The 26,524-nt window shown below is 43.0% G+C and overlaps 1 protein-coding gene across 5 annotated transcripts in view; it reads left to right on the top strand.

Annotated features, from left to right (window-relative positions):
• NMNAT3 (nicotinamide nucleotide adenylyltransferase 3) overlaps positions 1–26,524 on the top strand; it is a 116,781-nt gene that overhangs the window by 66,025 nt on the left and 24,232 nt on the right. The window contains exon 2 of one of the 5 annotated variants that reach the window (XR_002176189.3): positions 1,561–1,998. The exons of the other annotated variants lie outside the window; for them this stretch is intronic. The gene's annotated coding sequence lies outside the window, so the exon portion shown is untranslated. Of the gene's footprint in view, positions 1–1,560; positions 1,999–26,524 lie in introns of those variants that run through there. 5 annotated transcript variants of the gene reach the window in all.

The raw sequence follows: 26,524 nt of genomic DNA on the forward strand, positions 1-26,524 counted from the left end.
ATGGATGGACTTAGAAGGTATTAAGCTAAGTGAAATAAGTCAGAGAGAGAATGACAAATACCATATGATTTCACTTATATGTGCAACCTAAAAAACAAAACAAATGAACAGACAAAACAAAAACAAACTCATAGATACAGAGAGCCGATTAGTGGTTACCAGAGGGGAAGGGGTTTGGCAGGGGTGCTAAATGGGGAAGGGGGTCAACTGTATGGTGATGGATGGTAACTAGACTTATCATGGTGATCATTTGTAGTGTATACAAATATCGACTTAGGTTGTACACCTGAATCTAATAAAATGTTATATACCAATTTTACCTCACTTAAAATAAATAATTCTCAAAATGTAATAAAAATACAAACAGTCCAATAAGGAAATGAGCAAAGACACATTTCACTGAAGAGGATACAGATGGCAAATAAACACATGAAAACGTATTTGACAACATTAGTCATTAGGGAAATGCAACTTCAAAAACATAACAGGGTATTACCATACACCTATTAAAATGGCTAAACTAAAAAATAATGATGACACTAAGTGCTTGAAAGGATGGGGAGAAAAAGGACCATTCGTAATTTCCAGTGGGAACGTAAAACGGCTCAACCTCTCTGGAAAACAGCTTGGCAGTTTTCTGTAAAACTAAAAGTGCAACTACCATATAACCCAGCAGTTACACACATGGGCATTTATCCCAGACAAATGAAAACTTATGCTCACACAAAACCTGTACTCAAATGTTCATTACAGCTTCATTTGTAATAATTAAAAACTGGAGACAATCCAGGTATTCATCAGGGGGGGAACAATTAAACTGGGATACATCCATACCATAGAATAGGCTCAGTATAATAAGAAACAAACTATACACACAACAACTTTGATGACTCTCCAGGGAGTATTGCTGTGTGAAAAAAGCCAATCCTAAAAGGTTATGTATTAAATGATTCCATTTATATAACGGTCTTGAGATGACAAAACTATATAAATAAGAATAGACTCGTGATTGCCAGGGGTTAGGATGAGGGCTTGGGAGCAATGGGAGGGAAGTGGGTGTGGTTATAAAAGGACAACTCGAGGGTTCCTGGTGGTAAGGGAACTATCATGTAGTTTGCTGTTGCTGGTGGATCCATGAAACCTACAGATGAAACGAAATTTCATAGAACTCAACACACACACTCAAATGAGCAAGTGAGTGCATGTGGAACTGGTGAAAGCCGAATGAGATCGGTGGATTTGATCAGTCTCAGTCCTGGGTGTGATATCAAGTATCATGCTGGAAGATGCTACCACTGGGGGAAACGGGGTGAAGGGCACATGGGATTGTCCTGCATTATTTCTTACAACTGCTTTTAAATCAGCAATTATCTCAAAAACTTAATTTAAAAAAAAAAAAAGAAAGATTGAAGCAGCATATTTTATGAATGTAAGGATGAAAGGGTGAAGTGAGGAAGTGACACTGTCTTTTCAGTGGACCTCTTCCACACCAGGGGTTTTTAAATAGAATCATGTCATCCTCAAAACAGTGCTGTGAGTATTAATATTCCCATTTTACAGGTGTAAGTAAACTTGAGGCCTGGAGAGGTGATACATTTGGCATGAGATCTCCCCAGCAAGTAAAAGACAAAGCACCAGTCTCTTAGAATGCAAAGCCAGTGCTCTTGTCATCTCTCCATGCGGGTCCCCATCTCCTGAGCAAACCATGCTGTCTCTACCTGCTGCTCCTGCCACCATACCAGCCAGTCAGGCTGAACTTTCAACTCCCTGAGGAGACAGCTGCCGAGTTAATATGCCAGGACCTGCAACCATCTCGGTCTTCCAAATGGGAAGCAAAGATCATTCAGAATCAGGCACCAGCATTTGCCTGCTTTTCTAAGCAGGTCCTAAAGAGAACTCATGCAAGAGCATTCAGAAAATCCAAGCCAACATCAGATAAAACAGCGAAGTAACACTCCCAACAGCACAAAGGGCATTAATTAAAACGCATTGAAAAGATGTGTCTGTATAAGTACTTCTAGAGATGAGGTTGTTGAGAGAGGGTTCGACCTTGGGGAGATTGATGAGTTACTGATCATTATAGGGAAGATAAATCTTAAGAGGACAAAATCATTTAAGAATGGATTTTATAAGCTAATGAGATTGGTTCCTTCAAGCGGGCGAATGGGAACAGAGTGAAAAGAATTCAGGATGGGAATGGGGTAGAAACTAGGAAGAGGGAGGAGAGAGCCTTCTCTGAGCATACCACTATTTTCAGTCTGTCTCTTAGAACCACAGAATCTCACACCCCAAAAAACTACCTGTATAATTAAGGTCAACCAGGCTGTGAGGGGAACCCAAGCGGTAATACAGACAGTAACAAATGAGCCTATCTCTATTATAAATGAATACATTACCACACCGGAGCCAATGGGAAAGGAAAGAACCAACTTCAGTAACTTGGAAAGCATCATTGTGACTGGATACTGCAAGGCTAAAGCCAAAAAAAAAAAAGTGCATAAATACTGTTCTCTAGTTAGAAAATGTATTTTCCACGGGAGTGTAGGTAAGCAATTTTGAAACTACTCTATGTAAATCATAGTAGGATCAAGCAAATGAGTAAATTATTGTGGGTGACAGAGCCAGGTATCTCAGTGTTAAAAAAAGGAGGTACAAATAAGGAAAGGAGGGGAAGGCTAGAATGAACTCTGTGGTGTTGGATTAGAATCGGAAGTTTCAATATGAACTCATGGTTTTTAATAGATATCCAGATGGATAGTTACAGAAATAAATACAGCAAGGTGTGTGTACACATGTGTGAGAATATATGTATATATAATTTCTAGTTCTGTCTTCTAAGAGGTGCCTAGAAACCACAAAATTCCAGAAGCAATGAGCGCAACTAGCCCTCTTGGTCTCTAATAAAAGAAACCCAAGTTTCTTAGAAAAATGATTAATTCCAGAGCAGGGGCAGAGAAAGTACAGGATGAGCGTGAATGTCTTGTGGTTCCAGAAAGCAAGGGAATACTTAATAAATGATGGGAGCATGTCAAAAAAACAAAGGAGGCAACTTAAAGGAGCTTCCATTGGGTAAATCTGGGATAATCTGAGTAACAAAATAATGATCATGGATTCCACCCCACAGAATAAAATAAATATTCATGAGTCCATATTGACATAAATAAGTGATTTAATGAATAAGTGCAGGAAAGGCAACATTTCTTCCTTGCAGTAGAATTGTAATTAATACTGTAGAAAGAATGTTGGAAATAGAAAATCACCATTTGGCCAACATCATAGTAATGATTGTTGCACACCAGAATCCTCAATGGATGCTAAAATTAGTGGGTGAAAGTATGATATTTGCATAGTCTCAAAGCACTTTCCCACAAGATCCTTGTTCATTACAAATACCCAGGAAAAAATAGTGACTTCACAATAGAGAAATCTGGCAGACACAACCTCAACAAAATATTAAAGGTAATATCAGCAGAATCAAAACAGATCAACATCATGTGCCCCCTGATATGGTGCACCGAGACAGACACAACGTCATCTCTGAGATATTCTTGCCTAAGGTACATAACCTCAATCTACTCATGAGAAAACATCAGAATGACCAAACTGAAGGATGTTCTACAAAATGACTGGCACCTCCTTTTCTAAAGGTTATGAGAGCCTGAGAAGCTGTCCCTGATTAGAGGAAACCAAGGAGATAGGACAGTCACATGTGATGTGACTGGGAATCCTGGATCAGACCCTACATTAGAAAAAAAGCCATTGTGGACAAAATAGGGGAAGTATGAACGAGGTCTATAGATTAGTGAATGGTGTTAATGTTATTTTCCTGGTCTAGATCACTGTATCATGCTTATATAAGATGTTAACATTAGCAGAAGTCTAGTGAAGAATATGTGGGAAGTCTTTGTACTATCTTCATTGAAGTCTAAAACTATTCTGAAATAAAAAGCTAAAAGATGTACAACTACAAAGGAAACCAATAATTATATTGAAACCATTATCCAGATAAATAAGCAAATTCGCTATATAGTAAAAATAATTTTATTACTTGAAACCAAAATAATAGTAATAATATTACATTTGAATGGCTCCTCACATATTACAAAATGTTTTTACATACATTCTGTTATTTAATCCCCCCCAAACAAGCCCACGAGGTAGCATTGTTTTCCTCCCACTTTAGAGGTGAAGAATCTTAATCTAAGAGTTACTTGGTATGGTTAAAACAAGCACAGATCATGTCAAGAAGCAAAACTTCAGAGCCAGACGAATGGACCTGGGACCTTTCAAATCCCAGCGCTGCCATTTCCATCCTATTGCAACCTTGGCCAAGCCAGTTATGAAATCTTCGGGGATTCTGAGATTATTGTGAGAATCTACAGGAGTCAGAGCATCCCTGACAATGGTCCTGGCCACACTGTAGACACTCAGAGTAGGACACAGCTTAACGATATTTGAAGGAGTCCATCTCTTTTTAAAAAAAATCTATATGTCTGCGTATGTGTAGAATATACACATAAGTCTGCATATATTTGTGTATTTTTAAGAGTTAACGATAGGTACATTTGCGAAGTGACCATTTCTCCTATCAAGATGTGTAAGGAATGAACTAGGGTGAGGAGGAAGAGTGGCGATCCCCTGGCAGGCAGCCCCTGCACTGCTCTCTGAATCATCCCCCATCTGTCTGTAGTGCTGCTGCCATCTGTGGAAGTGCTTGGAAAACTTTGAAGCTATTTGAACCCAGGATATCTTTTCCTGAGCCTGCTGAGGACTTCAACACACACAAGCTATAGAATAAGAAGCAGGAGGCTGGCATTGCCTTGCCCAGTGCCCTGCACACCGCTGCCCCCTCATCGCGTGCTTATTACATGAATTTATGAGAACTTTGCCTGGAGAGTAGTTGTCTCTCCACCTTCATATTTTGCACCAAATTGCTTTGCACTTGGTGGTCTTTCATGTCTCTTCTACCTCTTGGAATGTAGTGAATTTACATCTCCTCTGAGACTAGGCTCAAAAATTAGCACGTGAGACAAATCGCATATAATCAATAATACTCTTGAACATACCTTGAATCGCTCCATGCAGGATGACGTGTGTACAGCTCAGTGTAGAGTTTCAGCTAAGAGTGTCCCTGGAACCAGACTACCTAGGTTCACACTCCAGTGCTACAATGAATTCACTTTATGACCTGGGGCACTTAACCTCTCTTCATTTTTTGCGGTATGCGGGCCTCTCACTGTTGTGGCCTCTCCCGTTGCGGAGCACAGGCTCCGGACGCGCAGGTTCAACGGCCATGGCTCACGGCATGTGGGATCTTCCCGGACCGGGGCACGAACCCGTGTCCCCTGCATCGGCAGGCGGACTCTCAACCACTGCGCCACCAGGGAAGCCCTTAACCTCTCTTCTTTTTGTAAAAGAGTATGAGGATTAAAGAGATGGTATATGTAAAGCCTTTAGCACAGTTCCCAATACTTTGTTGGCACTCAGTATATGCCACTCATTACAGATCTTCCTCCACTGATGATGGGATTACATCCGGATCAACCCATCGTAAGTTGCGAACACTGAAATTCGAAAATGCATTTACTACATCTGACCTCCCGCACATCATAGCTTAGCCTCGCCTACATTAAATGTGCTCAGAACATTTACATTTGGCTGGGCAAAATTCTTTAACACAAAGCCTATCTTATAATAAAGGGTTGACTGTCTCATATAATTCATTGAATACTGTTCTGAAAGTGAAAAACAGAATGGTTGTATGAGTACAGAATGGTTGTAAGTATAGCGGTTGTTTACCCTGGTGATCACGTGGCTGACTAGGAACTGTGGCTGCTACCGCTGCCCCAGCATCACAAGAGAGTATGTACTGCATATCACTAGCCTGGGAAAGGTCAAAATTAAAACTTCAAAGTATGGTTTCTACTGAGTGCATATCACTTTTGCACCATCAGAAAGTCAAGGACTGTCTGTATTATTATTATACATTTATATATGTACAATAAATGCAGTGCACACATAAAATATAACTTTAAAATAATTTAATTACATAAACTAGAGCATATAGCTGAGTAAGTTAAGTCCTTTTCTGCTGTGATCCCCCAGGACTAGCTCCTTAAGCAGTAACAAGCTGCATTTTGAGCTGGGTTCAAAGCCCCTTATGGTTGCCACATGGCTAGCACCAGGGTCTCTCCCCAACAACTAGCTGAGGTCCAGCTTCCACATTTCTGAAAGCAGATTGGGGCTGAATTTTCCCATCAGATAAACTGGCATGGCAGCCCTGTGTGGCATGTTTTACTCTTGTCACAGAGGTAACTGAGGGACTCGTGCCTTGGATCAGAGATTCTATTGAGACTCTAGGTCCCAGGATTCTACCGGGACACCATGTCTGGTTCCACTTGGTGGTTATTGGTACCTAGGGATAAATATGTGCAATTATATCTCGTCTTCCAACCTTTGAATGCAACCTGGAATAATAACACTGTGTTTTTTATCTCCAGACCGGACATAAGAAAGATGGTGGCAACAGGGGAGCAGTGGTGGTGACTTGCTCTGACAGCAGTTGTCGTGGCCACAGTGCGGGGGATGGTTGCAGTAGTGGCAGTGGCAGTAGTGTGGGTCACGGGGTAATAATAGCAGTGGTGTTGGTTGCTCAGTGTGGTGGTAATGGTGGTGGTGGTGGTAGTGATGGCTAGGTCATGGTGATGGTGATGGTCATGGCAGTGGTCTTGTTGGTCATTGTATGATGATGGTGGCACTATCAGTGGTAGGGATTGTAGTATTAGTCAGAAATGCTGGTCATGATTTGAGGATGGTGGGAGCGAGAGTTGGTGATGGTCAAGTAGACTGTGATTCCCATTATTTTGATCAGTGCTTGAACTTGGATGTCGAGAGTGGGAGGTTTGTGTTTGAGGGAGCTCCCCATGTGATCTAATGTGCACCCCCAGTTGTGAAACATTTTCCTAGGCCTGGGTCTTGAGGGCAGGGCATCTAAGTGAAAGCAGCCTGATCCCCCTGATAGAGTTTGCCGGTGGGTTAAACTGAGTATTTGACAAACTGTGGTCCTCTGAATGTTCATCCAGTGGAATGTTCCATGAAACTAAATGAGCTTGGCAAACCCTGAGATTTCCATCCCTTTCTTGTAGAGTTACTGTGCACATCCACATGTTAGAGGCTCTCAGAGGATCTGTAATCTGCAGTAAAAACCTGTTTCACTTTGTCTACCCCAGTGTTTCCCAAGCCTATTAGATCACTGAACTCTTTTTCTTTGGGGGAGCTGGTAGGTACCTATTAACCATTACACAGAACAGCTACAGAAGCACTAATCTAAACAACACTTGAAATGAAAAGTAAAAACTTTTAAGAAAAATGGTCCCCCAAAAGGACTAATATTTTAGTGCTTGGTGAGAATAGTTAGCTTTAGGTTACTTTTGCAACTCTAGATTATGTCCTATATTGCAAGTGAACAAGACCATCTACAATTTACATAAATCAGAATTGACAGATGAGTATATTAGACATGTAAATTAAGGGTATTATTAGAAACCAACTTCAAAAATGAAATTGCATTAAACTCTATAAAACATTTACAACCTAAGAAATTCATATCCTTTTTTTTTTTTTTTTTTTTTTTTTTGCGGTACGCGGGCCTCTCACTGCTGTGGCCTCTCCCGTTGCGGAGCACAGGCTCCGGACACGCAGGCTCAGCGGCCGTGGCTCACGGGCCCAGCCATTCCGCAGCATGTGGGATCTTCCCGGACCGGGGCACGAACCCGTGTCCCCTGCATAGGCAGGCAGACTCTCAACCATTGTGCCACCAGGGAAGCCCCATATCCTTTTTTTTTTAAACTAAACATTTTTTTGAGATATAATGACTTTATCCTTTTATTCCATACTCATAAAATTGGCCATTTGGTCATAATAGCAAAGTGGTCCTTGTTTACCTTAGAGCTCGGTTACCTTAGAGCTAGGTTAATCAAAGAACCTTGGATGACTGAAAGGAAGTAGTCCCTCTACAGTCAGTGCTGACCCACGGCTCTCCACGCACGTGTAAGAATCACCTAGGATGCTTGGGAAAAAATGAAAGTTCTTAAGCCTCACTGCCAGAGAGCACATCTAGGTGCAGCTTGGAATATGCATTTTTAATAATGACATCAATGCAGACCTCACTTTGAAAAGTACCAGAAAAGTACTGATGTTAAAACACGGTCATCCCTCTCATTCCTCCCAAGGTTGATTTTGGGAAAAATTCCAGTTTCAGGCTGCTTGCCCCTGCAGCAGTTTCAGGAGCAGCCCCAGTGGTAGAGGTGGGCTAGTGGGCTGCTTGGGTCTCTTCCCCAATGCAAGGTCTGTTAACCTCGAGGGCAAAGTCCATAACCTCACCAGATGTGCTTAAAGAATAGGAAAATGGCCTCCTGATTCCTACAGCGATCTCTTCCCATTCACTGATCAGTCGTTAGTCTTAACACGAATAATGAAAAAGGGCAGCTAAGCAATTTAAATTTTATCCGTAAAATGAAGCCCTTGATTTCACCACAGCGTTTAACTCCATGACCTATTTTATTGAATCCCTTAGCAGATCTTGGACAGTTTCCTTGACTATAAATTACCATGAAGGTAAATTGAAAACGTATCAAGAAATGGGCAAGGATATTCGTGCAGAATCAAGGAGTCATCAAGCTTCAGTTGTTCTGAAGATTTTTTTAAAAAGTCTCTTTCGAGCTTCCCTGGTGGCGCAGTGGTTGAGAGTCCGCCTGCCGATGCAGGGGACACGGGTTTGTGCCCCGGTCCAGGAAGATCCCACATGCCGTGGAGCGGCTGGGCCTGTGAGCTATGGCCGCTGAGCCTGCGCGTCCGGAGCCTGTGCTCCGCAACGGGAGAGACCACAGCAGTGAGAGGCCCGCGTACCGTCAAAAAAAAAAAAAAGTCTCTTTCAATACAGTTAAAGTAGAAAGAATTGATTTGATTAACAAGACTTTACCTTTCATAGGTCACCATCTGTCTTCAGCAATCGTACATGACTCAGTTTAGCTGTCCCCCCTCCAGAAAACCTGCTCTACCTGTTCAGAGCCTCTTCAGTGCTCGCTGTGTACCCTCTGCCCCATGTTGACCACCTTGTGGTGACTATTTGTCTCCCCAGGACTGAACCCCCATGAGGGCAGAGCTCCCACCATACTTATTTGAGAATTCACAGTGCTGGTACATTACCCGACTTCAAGTGCCTGCCAAGCCGGCGCCTCTTGTCTTAAGAAGAGAAATGGTGTTTGTAGTGAAAACAAAAGAGAAGGAGGGGAAAATTCAGATTCAACTGATATTTCTAGCATGTTCTCCATCCATGTGTCTGCCCTGAACTGGTGTCTGTCTCCTGCGTGAGCTCATTTGATGTAGGTGGAGAGAATGGGGGACTGAGAGGTTAAGTAATTTGCCCCAGGTCACACAGCTCAGCAGCTGCAGAGCTGAGTCTCACGCTCAGGTGTGTCTCTGCCTGCTCGCCCTCAAGTTCCTGCCACTATAAAGCCTGTCTGGAGAGGACAGTTGAAGGGACTGATTGCCCAGGCCCAGTTATTCATTCATGGAAAACGAGGCTGCTTTGCATAGATTCCAGGCACAGAGGCTGCCCCGGGGCGGTGTTCGGGCAGCTTTCCCTTGACCCCGTCAGCGGACTACACACCGAGCCGGAACTGCCCGATTGCAACCTGCCCCCCCACTGCCTTCCTTCCTGTATTTTTCCTGCCGGATCTAAGGCCTTCAATGAGATGGTAACGAGTTTCTGAGGCGCCACGAGACCCTAGCATTTGGGATTCTGCTGAGTTCTTTTTAAAACCTATCTTCTCTGAAAGGACAGTCATTCCGTTCAGCAGACAGAGATGCAGCGCCAGGAGTTAAAATCATGAAAAATAGAGACGCACGAAAGAAAAAGAATTTCTGATACCCTGAAAGCACATAGGACCCCACGGAGCCAGCCACCCCCCTGGAGGCTTTGTCAGGGCTCAGACAGTTGAAGGACCTGCCAGCGGCCCAGTGCCAAGTGCCTGAGACTCGGGGGGGATGATTGCAGAGAGTGGGACGGGAGAGAGAGGAAACCAAGAAGTCCTTTTTCTCCAAGACCAGAAGGAAGTGTAAACCCTATGAAATATCGCCACCTTGTTGTTTACTCTGTGAAGTTTTTAAGAAATGACAAACCCAAAACAGGACATTTGGCAATGAAAGAAAGAAGCCTCAGGCTGACCAGCTCAGGCATGGAAAGACTCAGACCAGAAGGGGCTTTGTCGTGTGCAGGAAGAGTTTGCCGGTTGAAAGAAAGACTGTTCGCACAGAAAGAAGTGAGGGAAGTGGAGGGCAGACAAGGAGAGGACCGTACACCAAGGGCACTGAGGAGGGAGGAAGGGTGGTTACACTTCCAGGAACGGCCCGCTCAGTCCCAGCTGGCCCACTGTGCTTCCGGAGGGCTGCCACTCTACTTGGGATGCTGGGAATGCTGGATCTGGTCTCCTCCCTGCTGCCACCCAGGCCCACAGTGGACATCAAAATAGTTGGGTGCTCCTGGCCAGTAGTGCCCAGAGCAGGGCAGTCTCAAGTTCATTTGGACCACGAGAGCTAAGAGCATTCCAGCTGAAGAAACAAACATACACATGAAGAAAAGAGCAAAACTTGTTCAATAAGCTTGAGCGCTGATAAAGAAAAAAGATGCCAAAACGGCCTCAAAGCCTCAGCAACCTCAGCCTGATCATGTTCGTTAGACTTCGTGTAACTGAACACAGGTTCAGCCGCTCACCGCTCAACAGCCGATAAATCGAGGGCTAGGCTTCAGCAGAAAAGAAAAGCACTTTATTCAGAAAAGCCAGCAATCTGGGGCGATGGACTTATGTCCAGAGACCGACTCCAATGATTCTGCTCAGACGTGACAACTTTTAAAGGAAAAAGGGGGAAAGAATCTTAGCTGATCATCGGGCAGGGGGTCAGATTCTTCATCATCTTTCCATTGCGCACAGACCTGCTGACTTCCCGCATCTTCCTTGGGACCCCGTCTGGCTCACGAGGTCCTTCTGCAATTGGATGTTCTCTTGCCCACGTGGTCTGCCTGTGCCAGAGAGGTCCACCCGCAAATTTACTAAGGGGAAGCTAGGGGTAGAGGGTCAATCATTCTTTAATTCCTTAATTCTTCCTTCTTACTCCTCCTAATGCAGGAAAGGAATCAACAGCGTAGGTAGGGTGTTGTGTATATGTAGTAAAGCAGAAATCTGGAGCTAAGTTAACTGTTGCCTGATGACCTCATCTTTATGATTAAGGTCTAAAGAAAACAGGGGTGATCAAACAGAGAAGAGGCAAAGGAGCTGCTTACATTAGCTTGGAGGCCCAGGTAATCACAGCTGCTTTTTGAAAGCAGGTAGATCCATGTAGTTGAGAACCTGGCCTTTTTTGTTTTTGTTTATTTTTCAACCTGCTTATCATCCCTCCGGCTTCTTTTCCTTGTTTCCTTGGTTCCTAACAGCACTGGCAACAGTTGCTCTTGATATTTCTTAAAGGGTTCCTGCCTTTCAAGGCCTCATTTCCAAGGGTGCTTTTCAGCAATAACAAAAGAAAGAAGAACATGGACAACAGGGTCCACGAAGTGGGTCAGGGTGGGACTGTGTGTGTGCTCAAGAGAGCACTGAGCTCCTCCCGGCAAAAGCCCCAGAACTGGAGGCTGCCAAATGCCTCCTGGCGTCACCTAACACCTCTCGCCGCTGTTTTGACAAGTGTAGTTTTGTTTTAAATATGTATGGTAATTCTTAATAAAATGCTGATAAATGTGCCAGAGCATACGCTCCATGGAAATAATGAAGTCCTTACCGTGTGGAATGCTATTAAGTCTTTGCTTCACGGTTCGTGAGCCTGCTGAGCATTTGAAGCAGCAGTAACATTTTACCGAAGCCCCGTCCTGTTGGGGGAGATGGTCTCATTTGTCCAGGTCAGCTCTAGAGGGGGCAGAATCTCTGTCATACGCCCGAGAGGCCTGCTTTGGGGATGTACAAGGCAAGGTGGGGCTACCTAGTGGTACCCTTCTGAGGCCTGGCTGCCTTATGTCTCCCCAAAGCGCACTAGTCGTCATCAGTACAGCGCAACAGAAAAAGTACAGGCAGACCTGCGTTCGGATCACAGTCCTGCCATTTCCTTGTTGTATTACCATGGGAAAAATCACATAACCTTTCTGAATCTCTCTTCCTGTTCTAGTTATTATTACTAGTAACAAACCAGCACAGACTTGTAGGTGTAAACTGACTGTTTTGTTATGCTCAGAGCACAGTGAGGATGGCTTGTCTCCACTCCATGATGTTTGAGGCCTCAGCTGAGAAGACTCAAAATATTGGGAGTCGGGCTTCCCTGGTGGCGCAGTGGTTGAGAGTCCACCTGCCGGTGCAGGGGACGCGGGTTCGTGCCCCAGTCCGGGAAGATCCCACATGCCGCGGAGCAGCTGGGCCCGTGAGCCATGGCCGCTGAGCCTGCGCGTCCGGAGCCTGTGCTCCGCAGCGGGAGAGGCCACAACAGTGAGAGGCCCGCATACCGCAAAAAAAAAAAAGAAAAGAAGAAAAAGACTGGGAGTGAGTGGACAGCAGGGAACAGACGTCATCTGGAGACCTCTTCACTCACACGGCTGGCAGCTGCTGCTGCGTGCCGGCAGGGCGTCAGCTGGGACGTTGACGTTGACCCTAACCGTACTCCTGGCTGCGCTAGGGGGACTCTGCATAGGCTGGTTGGGGTTTTCACGGCCTGGTAGCTGGGTTCTAAGACCGAGCGTCTGCAGATCACAAGGTGGAAGCACGTGGCATTTTTATGACCCCGTCTCAGAAGTCACACATTCTCACTTCTGCCCCAAACAAAGGCGCCCACCCAGGTCCAAGGGGACCTCTGGATGGAGGAATGGCCATATCTAGAAGAGCACGCAGGCTGGGAGATCATGATGGGACCATCTTTGTAAAATACAGTCTGCCACAGTTCCCTCCTCTGCTGACCGGCCAGGCCAGGGCGTAGAGCGAGTCACAACGGCTGAGCCCCAGCCCCGCACCACAAACTGTTCACATGTTATCAGAGTCTTGCTAGTGTAAAGCATTTAAATAAGCCTGGGGGCTAGGAGAACACAAGGGGTCGTAGCTACCTCGTGTATTCTCTCACAGGGATGGCGCAAGCACAGGATGGCCACCTAGCAAGCAAGTTTTAAGTTTCCGTTCATGTCGCATCTGCTAATATCCCATTAGCCAAAGCCCAAAATCAAGGGGCGGGGACGTATGTTCTGCCTTAGTGAGGCAGTGGCAGAGGTGTGGGTGTGCGATATTATAATAGCAGAGTGAGGAATTAGGACCGATAATCCAATCTACCATCACCATTCTCTAGAACAAAGAAAATTGGATAAGGATATTGTGGCATTATAGCTAGTGTTTGACAGTATAATCTTGGATGCAAAATACCCACATAAAGTAGTAGGTTATCAAATTACTACTAAAAGAATAATTCAACATGACCAGGTAGCATGCATCCCAGTATTCAAGGACAGTATAACATAAAGAAATCTATTAATATATTGCATTACTAAGGTAATATATTTTTATGAAACTTAAATCATCATCTCAATACACACTTAAAAGCCATTCAATAAAAATCCAGCACTTACTCAGGGATTTTTTTTTTAAAGCTCTTAGTAAAGTAGAACTAGTATACTTGTCTAGCATGATAGATGATGGTATAACACTTCAGAAGCATTCACACAGAAGCAGGGAAATAGAAAAGAATGCTTACTCACCACTATTATTTTCTGATGGCATCAATCAAATATAGTTACAGAAAGGAGACTCAGTTTTCATTATTGCAGGCGGTGTTACTGTATCCCTAGAAAATCCAGGAGAGGCATTTGAAAAGCTGTTAGAAGTAATAAGTTCAGTAACATAGCCCAGACTCAAAATAAACAAACCAAAGTACAGTTTTCTATATAACAGTTGTAATACAATGTAATGGAAAAAATACATATATATATATTAAAATATGAGGGAAAAAAGATCTATTCACAAGAGAAACAGCTAAGGACATCTGCCTCCAAGGCTAACCTGAACCAGAAACGTGAAGGATACTGAGGGCAGTGGCTCTGTCCTCTGCTGAGAGACTTGACCAAATGAAATATGACCAGCTCCTCACTGGAATGGGCATTCACTGATTGGCTTTTCAGTGAGAAGGCCAATGGGTATTTTTCTTTATTTAATGTGAGAAAGGTATCCCAAGTTTCTCCTAGAAGACTGACCATGTGCTCAGACAGCTCTCTCAGACATTAAAATGTAATTTTTAAAAAATATCTTTTTAAATTTACTTATTTGGTTGCACTGGGTCTTAGTTGCAGCAGGCGGGCTCCTTAGTTGCGTCTTTCCACCTCCTTAGTTGTGGCATGCGAACTCTTAGTTGTGGCATGCATGCGGGATCTAGTTCCCTGACCAGGGATCGAACCCGGGTCCCCTGCATTGGGAGCGTGGAGTCTTAACCGCTGCACCACTAGGGAAGTCCCTAAAATGTAATTTTAAAAAAAGAGATTAAACGAGTGTGATAGGGACTCAAGACAGCACAATGGAACATAAAGTCTATGTGAAAGAAAATATACAGTAAGGGAAAAACAAAAAAAACAGTGATGGGGTACAGATTATTTAATTAAAGGAAACAGGACAGTCACCTACATACTTGAAGGAAAAAATCAATATTTTCCTACCTTAGCTCAGTCAGTGAAATACTACAGATAAACCTTAGGAGTGAAGAATTCCCTTCAATTGCTGTTTCCTTTTACCTGCAGCTCCCTGCTTGAAATATTTCTAATATACAAAGAAACATTACAGTAAGCTTAAATGTTGCCTTTATCCTTTAGCCGTGAACAAAGTAATTAAGCAAGGACCTACACAGATTCTGACAGGGCCGCCCAGCCTTCCATACTGGACAGATAGACCTTTCTGGAGGCAGCTGACTGGTCAGAGAGAGGTCACGGTTCATATGAAAAAGGAACTGCATTTCCACAGAAGGCCCCATCCTCCAGGTTTAGGCCACGTGGCTCTCCACTTAACGAAGATAAAATTTTAAAACCTCTGGTTCTCATGAGATTCAAGAGGAGAATGTAATAAAGCGAAAGAGCAGCCCACCTGAGGACAGGGAAGGGCTTTTGGAATGAAAAACGTCATCGCCACGTTAGTGCTCAGTGGAGACAGGCAGGAGGGAGGCTATTTCTTGTAACTAAGGAGAGAATAGGTCACCAGTGCAAGGAATTCTTCCAGAACACAAGAAAACAATAAGGATATGAAAACTGTGAGATGAGACAGATTATTTATGCAAGAGACTAGAGCAGAGGAGCAGCGACACACACGAAACGACAGATGAAAGTACAGACGGACCCCGACTTACAATGGTTTGACTTACAGTTTTTCGACTTCATGATAGTGCAAAAGAGATGCGTATATAGTAGAAACTGTACTTCGAATTTTGAACTTGGATGTTTTCCTGGGCTAGTGATGTGTGGTACGCTCCTCTCGTGATGCTGGGGCAGCGGCAGTAGCCGCAGCTCCCATCAGCCATGCAATCATGAGGGTAAACGATTGATACACTTACAACCATTCTGTACCCATCCAACCATTCTGCAGTACAGTATCCAAGAAATTCCAGGAGATATCCAGCCCTTTATTATAAACTTGGCTTTCTGTTAGAGGATCTTGCCCAACTGTAGGCTAATGTAAGTGTTCCGAGCGTGTTTAAGGTAGGCAAGGCTAAGCTAGGATGTTCGGTAGGTTAGGTGTATTAAGTGCATTTTTGACTAAATGATATTTTCAATTTATGAGGGTTTATTTTCCACTTATGATGGGACTAATCCTGTCGTAAATCAAGGAAGAGCTGTAACCCTGAGATGAAAACTGGCTTTGTTGCACATGGACGTGGGGAGTTTTAGTTGGATGAATACCTGGGCCTAATTCCTAGCAGCCAGACAGGAGCTGGGGAAGGTCCATGATTTGGAGGAGAATCCTCTCTATATGTTTGCCAACAGATCCAACAGGCAAACACTCCACATACTTGTTTAAAAGTATTCATACACATCAATAGACAAATGAGTAACAAATAAGAGCAGAAGGTTCACAAAAGGAGATATAGAAATATCTAATAAATAATACAAATCACACAAGTCATTTTAAAAGCAAAATTTAAACCACAAGCAATTCCTACAAACTGGCAGGTGTTTTTAAATTGAGTAGTCCCAGTACTGACCAGTGTGGGGAGAGATGAACTCTCTCATACTGTGCTGTAGTCTCTCTCCCTTTGCTCAAAATTTCTGAAAAGAAGTTTAGCAAGATATGGCAAAATCACCCAAAACGTTGAAGCCAGTAGTTTTCCTTTCTAATAATTTATCTTAAAAATGTATCCAAAACTTGAAACCAAGATCTACAAAGATGGTCACAATATATTGATTCCAGCATAAATTTTTTTAAACCTCTATTACTATAGAGCCATTACAAATGGTGTTTTCAGAGTCCTAATGGCCAAGAAAACTGCTTATGATATAATCTAAATAAAGAAGATACAAAATTGAATTTACACCATATGAAGAAATAGAAGAAAAAGACAAAGAAAGCTAACCAAAATATAAACAGTATTAACCTCTTTGTTAATTTTTCATTCTTTACACTTTCAGTATACTGAAGTATTTCTACAAAATACATTAAATTTTCAATTTATTTTATAAATATATAAACATATTTATAATAAAAGTTATTATAAGGCTTATAGTAGTGTTTGTTCCACTCTTTCCCACCACTGATTCCTGGTTCCCAGGGCAATCACTTTTGACTTCTTTGGCTGTTTTCTCTGGTATTTGACTCCCTGTTTCTAAATAATAAGCTTATACTGCTGTTTCTTGAATTTTCAGATTCAGACATTATCTGTTGGCTTCCAATTATGTAAAAGGAGAATTTAGCATTCACAACTCCACCCTCACACTTATACTTCATCTCCACCATATGCTCCCAAATTGATTAGCTCACAGCTTTGGGTTAAATTAATATTTATTGTTTACATTTATGTCTGCTAAATCATTTTAACTAAACCGTGTATTACACTAAGCTTTTATTGCCTCTCATATAAACTTTGGTTTTTCCTAGAGTTAATAATTGCTGCATTTATCTGTTTCCTTGGGTTCCTTATACCTATCACTAATTTAGTTCCAAATTTTCCCCCCCAAAAATTCTCTCAAACTCTTCTTAGTACAAACAAACTCATGGTAATCTGTCTATTCCATTTTGTTTCTGCTCATATCCTTCCTGGAGCCCTCAAGGTCCTATCTGGACAGCTAGCTCTCTATGCCTGCTACACCAGTGTCAACTGGGATTTCCCAACGCTGTTTTCCTGGGGATTCCCTTTGCCTGTCTCCCGATTTGGAACCCTAGTTTCTTAGATCCGATGCCTTCTGCTATTTTTGGTTTACTCTCTTGTCTTGGTGGAGTGCATCCTCTAGCATCTTTCTGAGAAAGAATCTATGGGAGATCAACTTCCTGAGACCTTACATATATGAACACAAGTTTATGCCACACTCCAATGCACAGACCAGTAAACTACAGCCCATGGGCCAAATCTGGCCTATAGCTTGTTTTCATGCTTTCTGTGAGCTAAGAATGATATTTTTACATTATAAAAGGTAGTTTAAAAAGAGGAATATGCCAGGACTTCCCTGGTCGTCCAGTGGTTAAGACTCTGCACTTCCAATGCAAGGAGCATGGGTTCGATCTCTGGTCACGGAACTAAGATCCCACATGCCCTGTGGTGTAGCCAAAAAAAAAAAAAAAAAGAGGAATATGCCACCAAGAGTCTACGCAGCCCACAAAGCCTACACTGTTTAATATCTGTTCCTTAATAGAAAAAGTTTGGCAACGCCATCCTAATTAATTGGTTGTTTGGCCAAATATAGTATTCCAGGCTGGAAATAATTTTCCTCTAATGTTTGAAGACTTGCTTCACTGTCTCCTGGATCCCAGAATTGCTGTTGAGAAGTCCAACGCTGTCCCAGTCCTGTGTATACAATCTCTTATTTTCTCTCTGGGAACTTTTAGAATCTTCTCTTTAAAACTGGTGGTCTGAAATTTTACAGTGGTTTGCCAGTGTGTTCTTTTATTCAGGGTGCTGGGCACACAGAGGGTCTTCGACTGTGAAAACTTAGGTCCTTCTAGTCTGGGAAGATATTTGTGTTACTTCTTTGATGTTTTCCTCCCTCTGTTCTCTCTTTCAGGGATGTCTATTAGTCAGATGCTTCACCTCCCAGATCAATCATCTAAGTTTATCTCCTTTTTAGCATATGATTTCCTCAAATGTATCTTCCAGTTCTTCTCCTAACTTATTTTGTTGCTGCTGTCATCCACCAGAGTATAAGCTCCTTGAGGAAAAGAATTGGTCAGCCTCATCCCCGCTGTATTTCGCCAGCACCCAGCACAGCACCTGGCATGTGAGAGTAGGTTGGTGAATATTGTCAACTGAGCGAATATTTTTCTAATTTCTAAGAGCTTTGTCCTGTTTTCTGATTTTTTTTTTAATTAAAAAAAAGCCATTCATGGGGCTTCCCTGGTGGCGCGGTGGTTGAGAGTCCGCCTGCCGATGCAGGAGATGCAGGTTCGTGCCCCCGTCCGGGAAGATCCCACATGCCGTGTAGCGGCTGGGCCCGTGAGCCATGGCCGCTGAGCCTGCGCGTCCGGAGCCTGTGCTCTGCAACGGGGGAGGCCACAACAGTGAGAGGCCCGCATACCGCAAAAAAAAAAAAAAAAAAAAAAAGCCATTCTTGGATGGGATATCCAAGAACGGATATCGATGGGATATCGATACCCCATCGATGGATGGGATATCGTCTCTTGTCTTCTGAAAATATTATCTGGAGATTTTTGAAGCTTCCTTTTGCTTTCTGCCTTACCTTTGTGTCCCCCTAGTTCCCTTTCTCTAGATGGCTGTTTTGGTCTCTGTCTTTCATGGTCAGCACCTTTCTAAAACTGGTGTCTTCGTGAGCTGTCCACTCCTATCTGCAGATCAGGCCGTAAGTGTCATCCAGAAACTCTGGGTGTGTGGGTGAAGTTGGTGGGCCTGATGGCATAGGTCCAGCTCCTAGGTCCAAGACCCCTGACTGTGTCTGTACGTGTCCAGAGAGATGGCTCCAATCTGGTATTCTGGAAGCCAGTCTTGACCCTCCTGTCTTAGGGATAGTAATCCCACATCCCCTCAGCTATGCCTGGGAGTCAAGGGTCTCTGGTCCAACCTCGGCAGAAAGCAGAAGTCTGGCCTTCTGCCAGGATGGGAGAACAAGGGCTCCTTAGACAAACCCTCAACGAGTCCTCCTGTTTTCGGGCCCTCTGGCACCCACCCCCACTGGGAGGCTGTTGGCTCCTCTGGGCTTCTGCCGTGCATGGCAGCTTGACCCTTACCGCCTTCCCTGCCTGCAGCTCTGCTGGCTCTGGTACCGTTGTTCATCAGCTCTCCAGCTTCCAAAATTGTGTTGACCTTTCCCACCTACTGTTGTCTCCTTTCCCACTCTCTTTGCCCTTGTGACTTCATACTTCTTTTATTCCTTTACTGCCATTTTGTTAGAATTTCCAGAGGGGTAGAGATAAACGAAAAAGGAATTCTATCAGCCATGTTAAACACATAGCCACGTATTACTATGATAACTCCAAGGGAAGGATGGGATAGCTTCATGTGAAGTGAAGTGCTGGCCATGTTATCCAGAATGAAAAGACAGGTTTGCATCCTTAAGGAGCTCTCAGCCTCACGAGAATGACAAAGGCAAACAGATCATTACCATACAAGTGCTGTAATGGAGGTGTGTGTGGGCTGCATTGGGTCACCGGAGAAGTACCTCCATGTAGCAAGAGGGAGAGGGGGTCGCATGAGGCAACACTGGGATTGTAGCATTGTGGAGAACAAAAGAGGCTTAAACTCATGACCATTTAGAGGGCAAGAAGGAGTTTTAGCTCAAACTGTTATTTTTATTGACTCTCCTCTCCTGGGAGCTATAACAAAGCATTGATTTCTCAGTGTACAACCTGCCCCGTCAAAATGAGCTAAACCATCCCAGGTGACACCTGAGTATCCAAGATGCTCAGCAGAGCCGCCTGGAGGAGCCCCTGGCCCCCACCCCTGTAAAACAGAGATTAAGGTGAAGGTTAAATGTATGTAAATGACCCAAGAGAGTCAGCACCCAACAGAAGTTAGTTCTCCTGACCCCCATTTCTTTTAAAGAGGAAAAGAGAAAGAACTAACGTCTTCCATGTCTAACATGAGACTCAGATGTGCAGAAGAATAGCTTCCTTTGCTTTCTACAACACTTGACTTGCTCTTAAGTCACCATTTGCATGAACGGTGAAAAGAAAATTGCTACTTTAAGGTAACTACCTTCTGATTTTAAGCTTATTCTCTTATAGGTCACTTTGCGATCAAGTTTCTCTTTTCCGCCTATTTTCCCAGGAGTAAGTTAAGCATCCGAGGTGGCTTATCATCCTGGCCTCTGAAAAGGGGCCTCTGGCCCTCAATGTCCTTCAGCCTTGGGGTCTGCCCTTGACCTTGGGCATTGGCCTCTGTTCTCTCTGCCTCCACTGTTGAGACCTCCTCAGCTTCTCTTGGCTCAGGCACAACTGCTGCTATCTGGGCCCATGCTGGACTCTCCCTGGCACTGCCAACACCATGGCCTCTGGCTTTGGGCTGCACACCCTGTACCCTGTACCCCCGCCCAGTAGCCCTACTGACCGTTAATTCTCAGCCTCCCTCACTACTCCTCTCGAGGAACCTTGAGAATTTTTACTGGTTTCTACCATGCCCTGCTGGAGCTGAGGGGGACTTGGAAGGCACGGGAGGGGGTGTTTTCTGAAGCTCTCTCTGCCTGTACTTGACACACTGCCATTTCCACTGTGTTGATGCTGTTCTGTGTTGGCACAGGGCAATGGGAGATGGTCTCCTCCTAGAATTCCAGGTGGGAATCAAAATACAAGTCCGTCTGCTCTGCAGTTTCCAAACCCAACTGGACCTCTTCACTATGGCCTCTTGCACCCAACATACACCAGGTTTTGTCTCTGAAGGGTAGGAGGGTGAAGGGAGCAGGCCTCAACTCAGGTCTAAATGCTCCACACACAAACCTTTCCTACCAAGCTCTTCTCTGCTCTGCTGCTCATTTCTCCACCCACCCCACCCTCATCCCAGAAAGGGCCTTCCATTTCCATCTTCATATTCTCTCCTTCTTACCTCTCTGTGGATTTTAGTAAAACTGTGTCCTCTGACTCCCTGGGCTCTGATTCTTGACTTTTTTAAGGGTAACTTTTGCAACTTAAATCAATCTTTCTCTCTCAACGCCTGGATCTTCCAAATGAGAGCTTTGACCTTCACAAGCACTCCTCTGAAATGAGTTTCAGGAGCCAGTTCTGGAAGTCAAAAGCTGAATGCCCTCTCCTTAGTCTCAGCTGGTTCTGCCACCCCCCTGAGCAGTGGGAGCCTCAGCCTCCATGATGGAGGACCCTAGGGCAGCCAGGTTTCCCAGAGATGGAAAAATGCATCAGAGAACTTCCACCTTCCAGGGGACAGGCTGCACTCTTTGGATCAACTCTCCCACTAAAGCAACAAGAAATGGTGGATAGAACACTTTTCAGACTTCACTTTTAAAATGGAAAAGACAGAGGGGATGTCTCAGACCAGCTAAGAGATAAACACCTGTAACGAGGGAGGTAAGTATGCCACCGGGACCCCTGGTGGGCACTTGACAGTACTGCTCACAAAGGTTTGACTCAGTGGCCATACAAGGCAAGAGGGAAAGAATACAAAGTTGGAGCCCTCCCAAGCTGGGAGCCTTATGGGTGACTTCTCCCACATGAAGCTAGATTCCCAGGAGCTGCACCCTCAGGACCAGGATGAACCAGATCTTAACCCACTTTCCTCCCGCAATCCTAGAGGACTTCAGAAAAGCCTTGGTGCCTTGACACTAAGGCAAGCGGAAGCAAAAGGAAAGCATAAAATATTGCTAGGAAGAAATGGCCACACGTCAGCCCTCTGCCTGGATTAGTCAAAGAAGCTCAAGTTGAGAACTTGACTTAAGGTCATCCATGACTTTTAATAACTCCAGCCAGGTACCTGGTGAAAGCAAACATGAAGCCTCTCTGGAGGAAGGCATATCTGTCTTAGGCCTTGGGGAGCCCCCCAGATAACTAGTTAGTGGCATTGACCAGCACACAGTCAAAATCAGCTAAGTGCAAAAGAAACAGAACAATATGAATAGAAGTAGCAGAATCAACAGCAAAAATAACCTGTAGAGACTTTGAAATTGGCATTGTCAGATACAGATTATTTATTTATTTATTTTTCTGCTTTTTGAAGTATAGTTGGTTTACAATATTGTGTTAGTTACAGGTGTATAGCAAAGTGATTCAGCAGTATATATATATATATATATATATATATATATATATATATATATTCTTTTTTTCAATACTTTCCCATTATAGTTTATTACAAGATATTGAATATATCCCTGTGCTATACATTTATACAGTAAATCCTAGTTGCTTATCTATTTTATATATAATAGTGTGTATCTGTTAATCCCATACTCCCAATTTATCCCTCCCCCCTTCCCCTTTGGTAACCATAAGTTTGTTTTCTATGTCTGTGAGTCTGTTTCTGTTTCATAAATTAATTTGTACTATTTTTTAGATTCCATATATAAGTGATATCATATAATATTTGTCTTTCTCTGTCTGACTTACTTCACTAAGTGTGATAATCTCTAGGTCCATCCATGTTGCTGCAAATGGCATTAGTTCGTGCTTTTTTATGGCTGAGTAATATTCCATTGTATATATGTACCACATCTTCTTTATCCATTCATCTGTCGATGGATACTTAGGTTGCTTTCATGTCTTACCTATTGTAAATAGTACCACTATGAACATTGTTGTGCACAGGTACAGATTTTTCAAGTTACGCTTATGTTTTTTATAAAAAGGACTTATCAGATTTGATGAAGAATAAATCAGCACTTCTAGAAATGACATCTAAAATAAATGAAATTAAAAGTTCAATAAAGGTCAGCTAAGAACACATTATAATCCTAAATGTGTGCACACCAAAAACCAGAGTCTCAAAATACATGAAGCAAAAACTGGTAAGAGCTGAAAAGCAAAATAGGCAGGTTCACAGTCACAGGTGGGACTTCAACACTCCACCTGCAGCAATTGACGGAACTGCTAGACAGAAAATCAGCAAGGATATAGAAGAACTGAACAACACCATCAACCAACAGGATCTAATTCATGTGTGTATAACTCTCCGCCAACAACAGCAGAATACACATTTTTTTTCAAACACCCATGGAACATTCACTAAAATGGGCCATATTCTGAGCCATAAAACAAACTTCAACAAGTTTTAAAGAACTGAAGTCATACAGATTATGGTCTCTGACCATAATGGAATCAAACTGAAATCAATAAAAGGAAAACAACAGGAAAATATTAAAACACTTGGAAATTAAACAACATACTCCTAAATAATCCATGGGTCAAAGAGAAAGTCTCAAAATAAAATTTTTTAAATACATGGAACTGAATGAAAGTAAAAATATGACATATTAAAATGTAGCAAATAATGTGGCAGCTAAAGCAGAAGAGAGAAGGAAGTTTATAACACTAAATGCTTACTTTAGGGAAAAAAAGGAAAGGTCTCAAATCAAGAAATAAAAGGCGAGAGATTGGTTCAAGATGTTGGAGTAGAAGAACAAGCTCTCACTCCCTATTTCGAAAACACCAGAATCACAACTAACTGCTGAACGATCATTTACAGGAAGACACTGGAACTCACCAAAAAAGATACCCCGCGTGCAAAGACAAAGGGGAAGCCACAATGAGATGGTAGGAGGGGCATAATCACAATAAAATCAAATCCCATTACTGCTGGGTGGGTGACTCACAAACTGGAGGACACTTATACCACAGAAGTCCACCCACTGGAGTGAAGGTTCTGAGCCCCACGTCAGGCTTCCAAACCTGGGGGCCCGGCAACGGGAGGAGGAATTCCTAGAGAATCAGACTTTGAAAACTAGCAGGATTTGATTGCAGGACTTTGACAAGACTGGGGGAAACAGAGAATCCACTCTTGGAGGGCACACACAAAGTAGCGTGTGCACTGGGACCCAGGGGAAAGAGCAGTGACCCCATAGGAGACTGAACCAGACCTACCTACTAGTTTTGGAGGGTCTCCTGCAGAGGTTGGGGGTGGCTGTGCCTCACCATGAGGACAAGGACACTGGCAGCAGAAGTTCTAGGAAGTACTCCTTGGCATGAGCCCTCCCAGAGTCCGCCATTAGCCCCACCAACGAGCCCAGCTAGGCTCCAGTTTTGGGTTGCCTCAGGCCAAACAATCAACAGGTAGGGAACCCAGCCCCACCCATCAGCAGACAAGCAGATTAAAGTTTTACTGAGCTCTGCCCACCAGAGCAACAGCCAGCTCTACCCACCACCAGTCCCTCCCATCAGGAAACTTCCACAAGCCTCATAGATAGCCTCATCCACCAGAGGGCAGACAGCAGAAGCAAGAAGAGCTACAATCCTGCAGCCTGTAGAAGAAAAACCACATTCACAGAAAGACAGACAAAATGAAAAGGCAGAGGGCTATGTACCAGATGAAGGAACAAGATAAAACCCCAGAAAAACAACTAAATGAAATGGAGATAAGCAATCTTCCAGAAAAAGAATTCAGAATAATGATAGTGAAGAATGACCTCATAAAAAGAATGGAGGCAAAGATTGAGAAGATGCAAGAAATATTTAACAAAGGTCCAGAAGAATTAAAGAACAAACAGATGACAATATAATAACTGAAATGAAAACTACACTAGAAGGAATCAATAGCAGAGTAACTGAGGCAGAAGAACGGATAAGTGACCTGGAAGACAGAATGGTGGAAATCACTGCCACAGAACAGAATAAAGAAAAAAGAATGAAAAGAAATGAAGACAGCCTTAGAGACCTCTGGGACAACATTAAACACAACAACATTCACATTATAGGGGTCGCAGAAGGAGAAGAGAGAGAGAAAGGACCCAAGAAAATATTTGAAGAGATTATAGTTGAAAATTTCCCTAACATGGGAAAGGGAATAGCCACCCAAGTCCAGGAAGCTCAGAGAGTCCCATACAGGATAAACCCAAGGAGAAACACACCTAGACACATAGTAATCAAATTGGCAAAAATTAAAAACAAAGAAAAATTATTGAAAGCAGCAAGGGAAAAATGACAAATAACATACAAGGGAACTCCCATAAGGTTAACAGCTGATTTCTCACCAGAAACTCTACAAGCCAGAAGGGAGTGGCATGATATACTTAAAGTGATGAAAGGGAAGAGCTTACAACCAAGATTACTCTACCCAGCAAGGATCTCATTCAGATTCGATAGAGAAATCAAAAGCTTTACAGGCAAGCAAAAGCTAAGAGAATTCAGCACCTCCAAACCAGCTCTACAACAAATGCTAAAGGAACTTCCCTAAGTGAGAAACACAAGAGAAGAAAAAGACCTGCAAAAACAAACCCAAAGCAATTAAGAAAATGGTGATAGGAACATACATATCGATAATTACCTTAAACATGAATGGATTAAATGCTCCTACCAAAAGACACAGGCTTGCTGAAAGGATACAAAAACAGGAACCATATATATGCTGTCTACAAGAGGCCCACTTCAGACCTAGGACACATACAGACTGAAAGTGAGGGGATGGAAAAAGCTATTCCATGCAAATGGAAATCAAAAGGCAGCTGGAATAGCAATACTCATATCAGATAAAATAGACTTTAAAATAAAGAAGGTTACAAGAGACAAGGAAGGGCACTACATAATGATCAAGGGATCAATCCAAGAAGAAGATATAACAATTATAAATATATATGCAACCAACATAGGAGCACCTCAATACATAAGGCAACTGCTAACAGCTCTAAAACAGGAGATCGACAGTAACACAATAATAGTGGGGGACTTTAACACCTCACTTACACCAATGGACAGATCATCCAAACAGAAAATTAATAAGGAAACACAAGCTTTAAATGACACAATAGACCAGATAGATTTAATTGATCTTTATAGGACATTCCATCCAAAAACAGCAGATTATACTTTCTTCTCGAACGTGCATGGAACATTCTCCAGGATAGATCATATCTTGGGCCACAAATCAAGCCTCATTAAATTTAAGATAATTAAAATCATATCAAGCATTTTTCTGACCACACCATTTCTCATTTCTATGAGATTAGAAATGAACTACAAGGAAAAAAACATAAAAAACACAAACACATGGAGGCTAAACAATACGTTACTAAATAACCAAGATATCACTGAAGAAATCAAAGAGGAGATCAAAAAATACCTAGAGACAAATGACAATGAAAACACGACGATCCAAAACCTATGGGATGCAGCAAAAGCAGTTCTAAGAGGGGAGTTTATAGCTATACAACCCTACC

This window comes from Tursiops truncatus, chromosome 4 (assembly GCF_011762595.2).
Source record: "Tursiops truncatus isolate mTurTru1 chromosome 4, mTurTru1.mat.Y, whole genome shotgun sequence".
Taxonomy (NCBI): domain Eukaryota; kingdom Metazoa; phylum Chordata; class Mammalia; order Artiodactyla; family Delphinidae; genus Tursiops; species Tursiops truncatus.